Source organism: Pseudophryne corroboree, chromosome 5 (assembly GCF_028390025.1).
Source record: "Pseudophryne corroboree isolate aPseCor3 chromosome 5, aPseCor3.hap2, whole genome shotgun sequence".
NCBI lineage: Eukaryota > Metazoa > Chordata > Amphibia > Anura > Myobatrachidae > Pseudophryne > Pseudophryne corroboree.
In genome coordinates this window covers 307,134,622-307,148,090 of record NC_086448.1, presented here as the reverse complement: position 1 = coordinate 307,148,090, position 13,469 = coordinate 307,134,622, and the positions used below count along the sequence as shown (strand labels likewise).

The following is a 13,469-nucleotide window of genomic DNA, read 5'->3' as shown; positions in this document are numbered from 1 at the left end:
AGCTATCGCCTAAGGGTCCCTTGACCTGGCGCAATACATTTTTAGCTTTTTGTTGAGGCGGGACGCCGACATGTCCACCTGTGGCCTTTCCCAATGGTGTACAATCATTTGGAAGACTGCTGGATGAAGTCCCCACTCTCCCGGGTGGAGGTCGTGCCTGCTGAGAAAGTCTGTTTCCCAGTTGTCCACTCCGGGAATGAACACTGCTGACAGTGCTAACACATGATTTTCCGCCCATCGGAAAATCCTTGCGGCTTCTGCCATCGCCAGCCTGCTTCTTGTGCCGCCCTGTTGGTTTACATGGGCGACCGCCGTGATGTTGTCTGACTGGATCAGCACCGGCTGGTGTTGAAGCAGGGGTCTAGCCTGACTTAGGGCATTGTAAATGGCCCTTAGTTCCCGAATATTTATGTGTAGGGAAGTCTCCTGACTCGACCATAGTCCTTGGAAGTTTCTTCCCTGTGTGACTGCCCCCCAGCCTTGAAGGCTGGCATCCGTGGTCACCAGGACCCAGTCCTGTATGCCGAATCTGCGGCCCTCTAGAAGATGAGCACTCTGCAGCCACCACAACAGCGACACCCTGGCCCTTGGAGACAGGGTTATCAGTCGATGCATCTGAAGATGCGACCCGGACCACTTGTCCAACAGATCCCACTGGAAAATCCTTGCATGGAACCTGCCGAACGGATTTTCTTCGTAAGAAGCTACCATCTTTCCCAGGACTCGCGTGCATTGATGCACCGACACCTGTATTTGTTTTAGGAGGTCTCTGACTAGAGATGACAACTCCTTGGCCTTCTCCTCCGAGAGAAACACTTTTTCCTGTTCTGTGTCCAGAACCATATCCAGGTAGACGCGTCGTAGGAACCAGCTGCGACTTTGGACTATTCAGAATCCAGCCGTGCTGTTGTAGCACTTCCCGAGATAGTACTACTCCGACCAACAACTGCTCCCTGGACCTCGCCTTTATAAGGAGATCGTCCAAGTACGGGATAATTATAACTCCCTTTTTTCGAAGGAGTATCATCATTTCGGCCATTACCTTGGTAAATACCCTCGGTGCCGGGAACAGACCAACGGCAACGTCTGGAATTGGTAATGACAGTCCTGTACCACAATTTTGAGGTACTCCTGGTGAGGAGGGTAAATGGGGTCATGCAGGTAAGCATCCTTGATGTCCAGTGATACCATGTAATCCCCTTCGTCCAGGCTTGCAATAACCGCCCTGAGCGATTCCATTTTGAACTTGAACCTTCGTATATAAGTGTTCAAAGATTCCAATTTTAGAATGGGACTCACCGAACCGTCTGGTTTCGGTACCACACACATTGTGGAATAGTAACCCCGGCCTTGTTGAAGGAGGGGTACCTTGATTATCACCTGCTGGAAGTACAGCTTGTGAATTGCCGCCAGTACTACCTCCCCTTTCTCCGAGGGCAGCAGGCAAGGCTGATTTGAGGTAACGGCGAGGGGGAGTCGCCTCGAACTCCAGCTTGTATCCCTGTGATACTACTTGCAGAACCCAGGGATCCACCTGTGAGCGAGCCCACTGGTCGCTGAAGTTCCCGAGACACGCCCCCACCGCACCTGGCTCCACCTGTGGAGCCCCAGCGTCATGCGGTGGACTCAGATGAAGCAGGGGAAGATTTTTGATCCTGGGAACTGGCTGTCTGGTGCAGCTTTTTCCCTCTTCCCTTGTCTCTGTGCAGAAAGGAAGCGCCTTTGATCCGCTCGCTTTTCTGAAGCCGAAAGGACTGTACCTGATAATACGGTGCTTTCTTAGGCTGTGAGGAACCTGAGGTAAAAAAAATTCTTCCCAGCTGTTGCTGTGGATACGAGGTCCCAGAGACCATCCCCAAACAATTCCTCACCCTCATAAGGCAGAATCTCCATGTGCCTTTTAAAGTCAGCATCACCTGTCCACTGCCGGGTCCCTAATACCCTCCTGGCAGAATGGACATTGCATTAACTTTGAATGCCAGCCGGCAAATATCCCTCTGTGCATCCCTCATATATAAGACGACGTCTTTAATATGCTCTATAGTTAGCAAAATAGTATCCCTGTCTAGGTTATCAATATTATCTGACAGGGTATCAGACCACGCTGCAGCAGCACTATCCATGCTGAGGCAATTGCAGGTCTCAGTATAGTACCTGAGTGTGTATATACAGACTTCAGGATAGCCTCCTGCTTTTTATCAGCAGGCTCCTTCAAAGTGGCCGTATCCTAAGACGGCAGTGCCACCTTTTTTGACAAACGTGTGAGCGCCTTATCCACCCTAGGGGATATCTCCCAACGTGACCTATCCTCTGGCGGGAAAGGGTACGCCATCAGTAACTTTTTAGAAATTACGAGTTTCTTATCGGGGGATCCCACGCTTCATTCACTCATCTGATGGGGGAACAAAACACTGGCTGCTTTTTCTCCCCAAACATAAAACCCCTGTTTTTGTGGTACTTGGGTTAATGTCAGAAATGTGTAACACATTTTTCATTGCCGAGTGCAACGGATGTTCCTAGTGGATTGTGTATATGTCTCAACCTCGTCGACACTGGAGTCAGACTCCGTGTCGACATCTGTATCTGCCATCTGAGGTAGCGGGCGTTTTTGAGCCCCTGATGGCCTTTGAGACGCCTGGGCAGGCGCGGGCTGAGAAGCCGGCTGTCCCATAGCTGTTACGTCATCCAGCCCTTTACATAAGGAGTTGACACTGTCGGTTAATACCTTCCACTTATCCATCCACTCTGGTGTCGGCCCCACAGGGGGCGACATCACATTTATCGGCATCTGCTCCGCCTCCACGTAACCTTCCTCCTCAAACATGTCGACACAGCCGTACCGACACACCGCATACACACAGGGAATGCTCTGACTGAGGACAGGATCCCACAAAGTCCTTTGGGGAGACAGAGAGAGAGTATGCCAGCACACACCAGAGTGCTATATAATGCAGGGATTAACACTATAACTGAGTGATTTTTCCACCAATAGCTGCTTGTATACACAATATTGCGCCTAAATTTAGTGCCCCCCCTCTCTTTTTAACCCTTTGAGCCTGAAAACTACAGGGGAGAGCCTGGGGAGCTGTCTTCCAGCTGCACTGTGAAGAAAAAATGGCGCCAGTGTGCTGAGGGAGATAGCCCCGCCCCTTTTTCGGCTGACTTTTCTCCCGCTTTTTTTATGGATTCTGGCAGGGGTATTTATCACATATATAGCCTCTGGGACTATATATTGTGATTTTTTGCCAGCCAAGGTATTCATATTGCTGCTCAGGGCGCCCCCCCCCAAGCGCCCTGCACCCATCAGTGACCGGAGTGTGAGGTGTGCATGAGGAGCAATGGCGCACAGCTGCAGTGCTGTGCGCTACCTTGTTGAAGACCGAAGTCTTCTGCCGCCGATTTCCAGGACCATCTTCATGCTTCTGGCTCTGTAAGGGGGACGGCGGCGCGGCTCCGGGACCGAAAGATCGAGGTCGGGTCCTGTGTTCGATCCCTCTGGAGCTAATGGTGTCCAGTAGCCTAAGAAGCCCAAACTATCTCCAGTCAGGTAGGTTCGCTTCTTCTCCCCTTAGTCCCTCGTAGCAGTGAGTCTGTTGACAGCAGATCTCACTGAAAATAAAAAACCTAAAATATACTTTCTTTTCTAGGAGCTCAGGAGAGCCCCTAGTGTGCATCCAGCTCAGCCGGGCACAAGATTCTAACTGAGGTCTGGAGGAGGGTCATAGAGGGAGGAGCCAGTGCACACCAAGTAGTCCTAAAGCTTTCTTTAGTTGTGCCCAGTCTCCTGCGGAGCCGCTATTCCCCATGGTCCTTACGGAGTCCCAGCATCCACTTAGGACGTCAGAGAAATGAAATTACAAATATTACAAATCAATAAATGTGAAACAAAAAAAATTGCAGCTAACACAAGCTTTACAATAGAAGTTACTTTACTCAATAGATACAGAGACCTTGACAGCAGATAAGATCCACTTGGCCCATCCAGTCTGCCCTAAACACATGTACACGCGCACACTTACGCACTAGGATTCATTTTTTTGTGGAGAGCCAGTTAACCTAGCAGCATATTTTTGGAATGTGGGAAAAAACCCACACAAACATGAGGAGATTATACAAGCTCCACCCAGTATGGGAATTGAACCCATACCTCAGTGCTGTAAGGCATTAATGCTAACCATTACACCATCCGTACTCCCTAAACATGTTCCTAATGAGTTTATGATACATGTAACACCAATATAACATTTAGCTATAAAGTTGGCCAATCTGCTAATGAGAGTGTAAAATGGGTAATTTATGTGGAAAATTCAAGAGGTGAGAATGGTATTCTCAAATGTATAGCAATCTGGTGGTTTGGGGTTTTTATAAAAATAAAATAAAAAAACAATCAGAAAAAGATTGGGAAATCTATAAATTATAGATAGATAAGCCATTGATCTGACAAAAAATAAGAATTTACTTACCGATAATTCTATTTCTCGTAGTCCGTAGTGGATGCTGGGGACTCCGTCAGGACCATGGGGAATAGCGGCTCCGCAGGAGACAGGGCACAAAATTAAAAGTTTGACCACTAGGTGGTGTGCACTAGCTCCTCCCCCTATGACCCTCCTCCAAGCCTCAGTTAGGATACTGTGCCCGGACGAGCGTACACAATAAGGAAGGATTTTGAATCCCGGGTAAGACTCATACCAGCCACACCAATCACACTGTACAACTTGAGATCTGAACCCAGTTAACAGCATGATAACAGAGGAGCCTCTGAAAAGATGGCTTCCAACAATAATAACCCGATTTTTGTAACAATAACTATGTACAAGTATTGCAGACAATCCGCACTTGGGATGGGCGCCCAGCATCCACTACAGACTACGAGAAATAGAATTATCGGTAAGTAAATTCTTATTTTCTCTGACGTCCTAAGTGGATGCTGGGGACTCCGTCAGGACCATGGGGATTATACCAAAGCTCCCAAACGGGCGGGAGAGTGCGGATGACTCTGCAGCACCGAATGAGAGAACTCCAGGTCCTCCTTAGCCAGGGTATCAAATTTGTAGAATTTTACAAACGTGTTCTCCCCTGACCACGTAACTGCTCGGCAGCGTTGTAATGCCGAGACTCCTTGTGGAGTGGGCATTTACAGATTTTGGCTGTGGCAGGCCCTGCCACAGAATGCGCAAGTTGAATTGTGCTACAAATCCAACGAGCAATCGTCTGCTTAGACGCAGGAACACCCAGCTTGTTGGGTGCATACAGTATAAACAGCGAGTCAGACTTTCTGACTCCAGCCGTCCTTGAAATATATATATATATATATATATATATATATATTTTTTTTTAAGGCTCTGACAACGTCGAACAACTTGGAGTCCTCCAAGTCGCTAGAAGCCGCAGGCACTACAATAGGTTGGTTCAGGTGAAACGCTGATACCACCTTAGGGAGAAACTGAGGACGCGTCCGCAGTTCTGCCCTGTCCCAATGGAAAATCAGATATGGCTTTTGTACGAAAAAGCCGCCAATTCTGACACTCTCCTGGCCGAAGCCAGGGCCAGTAGCATGGTCACTTTCCATGTAAGATATTTCAAATCCACCGATTTGAGTGGCTCAAACCCATGGGATTTGAGGAATCCCAAAACTACATTGAGATCCCACGGTGCCACTGGAGGCACAACCGGGGCTGTATATGTAGTACTCCTTTGACAAAAGCCTGGACTTCAGGAACTGAAGCCAATTCTTTCTGGAAGAAAATCGACAGGGCCGAAATTTGAACCTTAATGGACCCCAATTTGAGGCCCATAGACAATCCTGTTTGCAGGAAATGTAGGAATCGACCCAGTTGAAATTCCTCCGTCGGAGCCCTCTCCTTCAGGATCCGGCGTTCAACCGCCATGCCGTCAAACGCAGCCGCGGTAAGTCTAGAGGTAGAGTGCACGGATCCTCCGTGCGCATCTCTTGAAGTTCCGGGTACCAAGTCTTTCTTGGCAAATCCGGAACCACGAGTATCGTTCTTACTCCCCTTCGCCTTATAATTCTCAGTACCTTGGGTATGAGAGGCAGAGGGGGGAACACATACATTGGCTGGTACACCCATGGTGTTACCAACGCATCCACAGCTATTGCCTGAGGGTCTCTTGACCTGGCGCAATACCTGTCCAGTTTTTTGTTGAGGCGGGACGCCATCATGTCCACCTTTGGTTTTTCCCAACGGTTCACAATCATGTGGAAGACTTCTGGATGAAGTCCCCACTCTCCCGGGTGGTGATCGTGTCTGCTGAGGAAGTCTGCTTCCCAGTTGTCCACTCCCGGAATGAACACTGCTGACAGTGCTATCACATGATTTTCTGCCCAGTGAAAAATCCTTGCAGCTTCTGCCATTGCCCTCCTGCTTCTTGTGTCGCCCTGTCTGTTTACGTGGGCGACTGCCGTGGTGTTGCCCTACTGGTTCAACACCGGCTGACCCTGAAGCAGAGGCCTTGCCAGGCTTAGAGCATTGTAAATTGCCCTTAGCTCCAGTATATTTATGTGAAGTGAAGTCTCCAGGCTTGACCACACTCCCTGGAAATTTCTTCCCTGTGTGACTGCTCCCCAGCCTCTCAGGCTGGCATTCGTGGTCACCAGGACCCAGTCCTGAATGCCGAATCTGCGGCCCTCCAAAAAGGTGAGCACTCTGCAACCACCACAGAAGAGACCCCCTTGTCCTTGGAGACGGGGCTATCCGCTGATGCATCTGAAGATGCGATCCGGACCATTCGTCCAGCAGATTCCACTGAAAAGTTCTTGCGTGGAATCTGCCGAATGGAATCGCTTCGTAAGAAGCCATCATTTACCCAGGACTCTTGTGCATTGATGCACTGACACTTTTCCTGGTTTTAGGAGGTTCCTGACTAGCTCGGATAACTCCCTGGCTTTCTCCTCCGGGAGAAAAACCTTTTTCTGAACTGTGTCCAGAATCATCCCTAGGAACAGCAGACGTGTCGTCGGGCTCAGCTGGGATTTTGGAAAATTTAGAATCCACCCGTGCTGTTGCAGCACTACTTGGGTTAGTGCTACACCGGCCTCTAACTGTTCTCTGGATCTTGCCCTTATCAGGAGATCGTCCAAGTAAGGGATAATTAATACGCCTTTTCTTCGAAGAAGAATCATCATTTCGGCCATTACCTTGGTAAAGACCCGGGGTGCCGTGGACAATCCAAACGGCAAAGTCTGAAACTGATAGTGACAGTTTTGTACCACGAACCTGAGGTACCCTTGGTTTGAAGGGCAAATTGGGACATGGAGGTAAGCATCCTTGATGTCCAAGGACACCATAAGGTCCCCTTCTTCCAGATTCGCTATCACTGCTCTGAGTGATTTCATCTTGAACTTGAACCTTTGTATGTAAGTGTTCAAAAGATTTCAGACTTAGAATAGGTCTCACCGAGCCGTCCGGCTTCGGTACCACAAACAGCGTGGAATAATACCCCTTTCCTTGTTGTAGTAGGGGTACCTTGACTATTACTTGCTGGGAATACAGCTTGTGAATAGCTTCCAACACCGTCTCCCTGTCGGAGGGAGATGTTGGTAAAGCAGACTTCAGGAATCTGCGAGGAAGAGACGTCTCGAATTCCAATCTGTACCCCTGTGATACTACCTGCAGGATCCAAGGGTCGACTTGCGAGTGAGCCCACTGCGCGCTGAAATTCTTGAGACGACCCCCCCACCGGACCTGAGTCCGCTTGTAAGGCCCCAGCGACATGCTGAGGACTTTTCAGAAGCGGGGGAGTGCTTCTGCTCCTGGGAAGGAGCTGCTTGCTGCAGTCTCTTACCCTTTCCTTTGCCTCGGGCAGATATGAATGGCCTTTTGCCCGCTTGTTCTTATGAGAACGAAAGGACTGAGGCTGAAAAGACGGTGTCTTTTTCTGTTAGGAGGTGACCTGAGGTAAAAAAAAGGTGGATTTTCCGGCTGTTGCCGTGGCCACCAAGTCCGATAGACCGACCCCAAATAATTCCTCCCCTTTATACGGCAAACTTCCATATGCCGCTTGGAATCCGCATCACCTGACCACTGTCGCGTCCATAAACTTCTTCTGGCAGAAATGGACAGCGCACTTACCCTTGATGCCAGAGTGCAAATATCCCTCTGTGCATCTCGCATATAAAGAAAATGCATCCTTTAAATGCTCTATAGTCAATAAAATATTGTCGCTATTCAGGGTATCAATATTTCCAGTCAGAGATTCCGACCAAACCCCCCCAGCACTGCACATCCATGCTGGGGCGATTGCTGGTCGCAGTATAACATCAGTATGTGTGTATATACTTTTTAGAGTATTTTCCAGCCTCCTATCAGCTGGATTTTGAGGGCGGCCGTATCATGAGACGGTAACGCCACTTGTTTTGATAAGCGTGTGAGCGCCTTATCTACCCTAGAGGGTGTTTCCCAGCGCGCCCTAACCTCTGGCGGGAAAGGGTATAATGCCAATAACTTCTCTGAAATTAGCAACTTCCTATCGGGGGTAACCCACGCTTCATCACACACTTCAATCAATTCATCTGTTTTCAGGAAAAACTACAGGTAGTTTTTTCACACCCCACATAATACCCATTTTTGTGGTACTTGTAGTATCAGAAATATGTAACGCCTCCTTCATTGCCGTGATTATGTAACGTGTGGCCCTACTGGAAAATACGTTTGTTTCTTCACCGTCGACACTGGAGTCAGTGTCCGTGTCTGTGTCTGTCGACCGACTGAGGTAATGGGCGTTTTAAAGCCCCTGACGGTGTTTGAGACGCCTGGACAGGTACTAATTGGTTTGCCGGCCGTCTCATATCGTCAACCGACCTTGTAGTGTGTTGACACTATCACGTAATTCCATAAATAAAGCCATCCATTCCGGTGTCGACTCCCTAGGGGGTGACATCCCATTACAGGCAATTGCTCCGCCTCCACACCAACATCGTCCTCATACCTGTCGACACACACGTACCGACACACAGCACACACACAGGGAATGCTCTGATAGAGGACAGGACCCCACTAGCCCTTTGGGGAGACAGAGGGAGAGTTTGCCAGCACACACCAAAGCGCTATAATTATACAGGGACCACCTTATAGTAAGTGTTTTCCCTTATAGCAGCTTAATATATAATAATATCGCCAAAAAAATGCCCCCCCCCCCCTCTCTGTTTTAACCCTGTTTCTGTAGTGCAGTGCAGGGGAGAGCCTGGGAGCCTTCCCACCAGCGGATCTGTGTGGGAAAAATGGCGCTGTGTGCTGAGGAGATAGGCCCCGCCCCCTTCACGGCGGGCTCTTCTCCCGGTTTTTTCTGTAATCCTGGCAGGGGTTAAATACATCCATATAGCCCAGGGGCTATATGTGATGTATTTTTAGCCAGTAAAGGTAATTACATTGCTGCCCAGGGCGCCCCCCCCCAGCGCCCTGCACCCTCAGTGACCGCGGTGTGAAGTGTGCTGAGAGCAATGGCGCACAGCTGCAGTGCTGTGCGCTACCTTAAGAAGACTGGGAAGTCTTCAGCCGCCGATTTCTGGACCTCTTCTCTCTTCAGCATCTGTAAGGGGGCCGGCGGCGCGGCTACGGTGACCCATCCAGGCTGTACCTGTGATCGTCCCTCTGGAGCTAGTGTCCAGTAGCCTAAGAAGCCAATCCACTCTGCACACAGGTGAGTTCACTTCTTCTCCCCTTAGTCCCGCGTTGCAGTGAGCCTGTTGCCAGCAGGACTCACTGAAAATAAAAAACCTAACAAACTTTTATTCTAAGCAGCTCTTTAGGAGAGCCACCTAGATTGCACCCTTCTAGGCCGGGCACAAAAACCTAACTGAGGCTTGGAGGAGGGTCATAGGGGGAGGAGCCAGTGCACACTACCTAGTGGTCAAACTTTTAATTTTGTGCCCTGTCTCCTGCGGAGCCGCTATTCCCCATGGTCCTGACGGAGTCCCCAGCATCCACTTAGGACGTCAGAGAAATAGTTGTAAGAAAGCTCCCTGGGCAGTTATTACGCTTCCCTATGCCATGTAACAAGGACAGTGGTGGTAACCCTCTTATTATTATGTTAGGATGGGGAAGGCAAAGGATTTGTACAGGAAACAAAGATTTATTATTTAAATAAAGCAGTTTTCCTAAAGTAACAGTTATAAAGAACAAAACTCATTTTTTACAACTTTATTTATATATTTCTTTTTGTAAATACAATTTCAACAAAAGTGAGAGAGATGCACAAGTCCAGGTTCCAGATCCACTGCACGATCACAAGTGCAGAAAGCCCAAGAATGGCTAAAGAAACGGTACAGCCGGCTACACAATCGCTGATTAGCAAGGGGAGATTGCCAGTGCATACACATCCCCCGCACTCCGTGAACATGCAGATCCACGATATAGGTAACGTTGAGCTGTATGTTCGGTAGATAATGCCTGAACAAGACCAGCAGTTGCGCGCATCGTTCATGCATTAGACTATATAAACAATAGATCGTTTAAAAAATGTTTGATATCAATCATATCATCTAGGGTGTCGCCCAGTGTGTACGGGTTTAAGAGTCCTCCTAGCACTGAGAATCAGTATCGCTTGGGAGCTGATCATTGTTCCGATGCCCCAGCAAACTTTCATGGGAAAATCTGAGGTTTTGCAAGATCTTTGCTGTCACTGCATATTGTTAAATAAACCACTTATACCCCTTTCACACTGCCAATGCCAGATCCCACCCGGGAATTGGAAACGGGTCCTTCCCGGGTGGGATCCGGCATTGGACGCTGCTGCTGGCTTCCCTGACCCGGCAATATGCCAAGCGGGTTGCCATAGCAGCGGGGGGCGGAGCCGGCAGCAGAGGCAGCGCTGGGAGAGGAGATCATCTCCGCGCCGCCTCTCCCTGTTTAGTGAAGGGTCCCGGGTCGCATCGAAGCGGGAGCCCGTTTACACTGCCACTGACCCAGTATTCAACCCGGGAATAACACTGCTTTATTCCCGAGTTGAATTGCCGGGTCAGGCGCTTTAACACCACACGCTGACCCGTGTCGACCCGGCAATATGCCGGGTTGATACCGGGTTATTTGTGCGGTGTGAAAGCGGTATAAGTTTTTTTTATACAATTGGATTTGTATATTATTAATATACTTAAGGATTAGGGTCTGATCGGTTTATATATAAAATGCAGATGTCATATGGGTTACGTTTATGGACATTGGTAAGCAGTGGCAGATTTTGCCTAGGTGTTGCAGGTCTGAAGCCCCCTGGAAAAATCTGCTACTGGCAGGGACTACAGTGCCTAGCAATGGCAGTGACTTCCCACTGGAAGCGCCACATGCTAATCACATCACAGGCAGTCCTAGGGAAAGGTGTTTTCTCCCCATGGGGCTGCCTGACTGGACTGCAATTAGCAGAGTGAGCGCTTCCCTGCTATTATGGCAGTCCTTTATGTCTTCTAGGGGCTGCAGCTGATGTATGATGTATGGAGGAACAGTAGTAAAAGTAGTGTATTTATAACATCTGCACCTGACGACCATTGCTATATCAGCTCCATGCATCACAAAGGACAAAGAGGAGCATATTTCTACTGGTTAAAGAGAGGTTTCTAACGTATTGAGGCTCTTTTACCTAAGTAGTTCTAAGTAGTTCTAAGTTTTAAAGTTTTATGCAAATTTCTTCTTACACTAACTACATTAACAAATTCAATGATTGGCACATAAATGTTAACTGAATATTCACTTGACAGTATTGTCAAGATAGTTTGTTGTCCATATATATATATATATATATATATATATATATATATATATCTCATGTAGAGATAGAGATAAAGTGGAGAAGTTGCTCATAGCAGCCAATCAGTATTAATTGTTCCAGTACAGCCTTTAATGATACTTTGAAGCCAATTGGTTGGCATGGGCAACTTCTCCACTAAATCTACCCCATCGGGTCGGTAAACACTACCCGAATATTATGTATGAAATGTCATTTTCAGATTAAACAAAACTACACATTGCGCATGTTGGGTATTGTGTATACCTGAATGTGCGTTCCCGCGGAACATGTGATATCTTCTGGTTGGCCGTGCTGCACGGCCAATCAGAAGGTATAAATGATTGAAGAAAACCCAGCTTTAGCCCATACATAACAGTGGTCCAGGGTCGCATGCCGCTCTTGCACTTGATCTGAGTGTTACAACCCTTGCTAATATAAACACTATGCAGCTAAATTGGAGAATGTAAGATCTTCATGGTATTAACAGTTTTGTAACACTACCGATTTTGTACCTGTGTAGCCCATTTTTCACATTTCACAGCTTTACCCTTAGTTACTGATAGATATTTAATGAAATTAATTAAATTCACTACATATACCTCACATTTGTAATGTTTAAAAGGATACTAATAAATGATGGGTAGCTCATTGGGGTTTTATCGATGAGGCTGTCTCAGCCCCGCACTCAATCCCGATTTGTTTGCAATTGACCAAGGTTTTCAGGACTGTGCATGAAATGGGGCTGCAGTGTGGATTTAGACCTCATGGTGCCCTAAGCAAGATATCGGTTTGGGGCCCCCTCCCTAAACTGCATGCAATTTAAATCTGTGTCTTTGTGCGGTTACCATAGGGAGGCATGCACAGTATGACCAAGGCAAATAACGACCGCTTGCATCCAATGCCACTCAGCATACAACTCAAGCCCTATATATATATATCACTATGCTACCTGCCCACACTACATCCCAGCACTATGTCACTGGACAACTTCCCCACACCACATCCCAGCACTATATCACTGCACAACCTCCCCACACTACATCAGAATGCTATTTCCATCCGATACTATATCACTGCAATACATCCTTGCACCACGTCACTGCACTCCTTCCTCATACTACATCACTAAACTACATCACTACAATACCTACCCACACTACATAACTGCACTACCTTCCATGGCCACACTACATCACTACACCATGCAGAGCATGAAGCATAGAGGGAGGCAGTCTCAGACCGAATAGGGGGTAAGGAGAGGTGTGCCTGAGGATTGGAGGAGTAGAAGAAAAGCGGCGGTCTGATCCTGGGGAAGGGAGGGACTACTCAGGATGTCTGCCTACTCACCACAGTGCTGCAGCCCAGGCCATGGGTGGCTGCACAGTTGTGCTAGGTCTCAATTAGGAAAATACAATGGGGGAGATTCAAATGTTTGAAAAGTCAGTTGGGAGTCTGTTTTTTCCTATCTAATAGACAGGAAAAAACAGACACCCAGCCGACTTTTCAAACATTTGAATCTCCCCCAATAAATGCAAGTAGGGGCTGTTTCAGGAAAAAATTACAGAGGGGGGGGGGGGGGGACGGGACATCTTGTGCATGCTCCCAAGAAAATGTGCATGGCCTAGCAACAAGGGCATGGCCTAGCAACAAGGGTCACGGCCTCAAAAAGTATTTGTATAATGGGTAGAGGATGATTGTACACGTCACTACAGCAGCTCTTGCTGCTGTATTATGCG

General features: G+C 48.1%; 1 protein-coding gene across 5 annotated transcripts in view; it reads right to left on the bottom strand.

The window, feature by feature from the left end:
- The window catches only part of LOC134927671 (cytochrome c oxidase assembly factor 1 homolog), a 386,285-nt gene that overhangs the window by 184,472 nt on the left and 188,344 nt on the right, over positions 1–13,469 (bottom strand). The gene's annotated exons all lie outside the window — the stretch shown is intronic.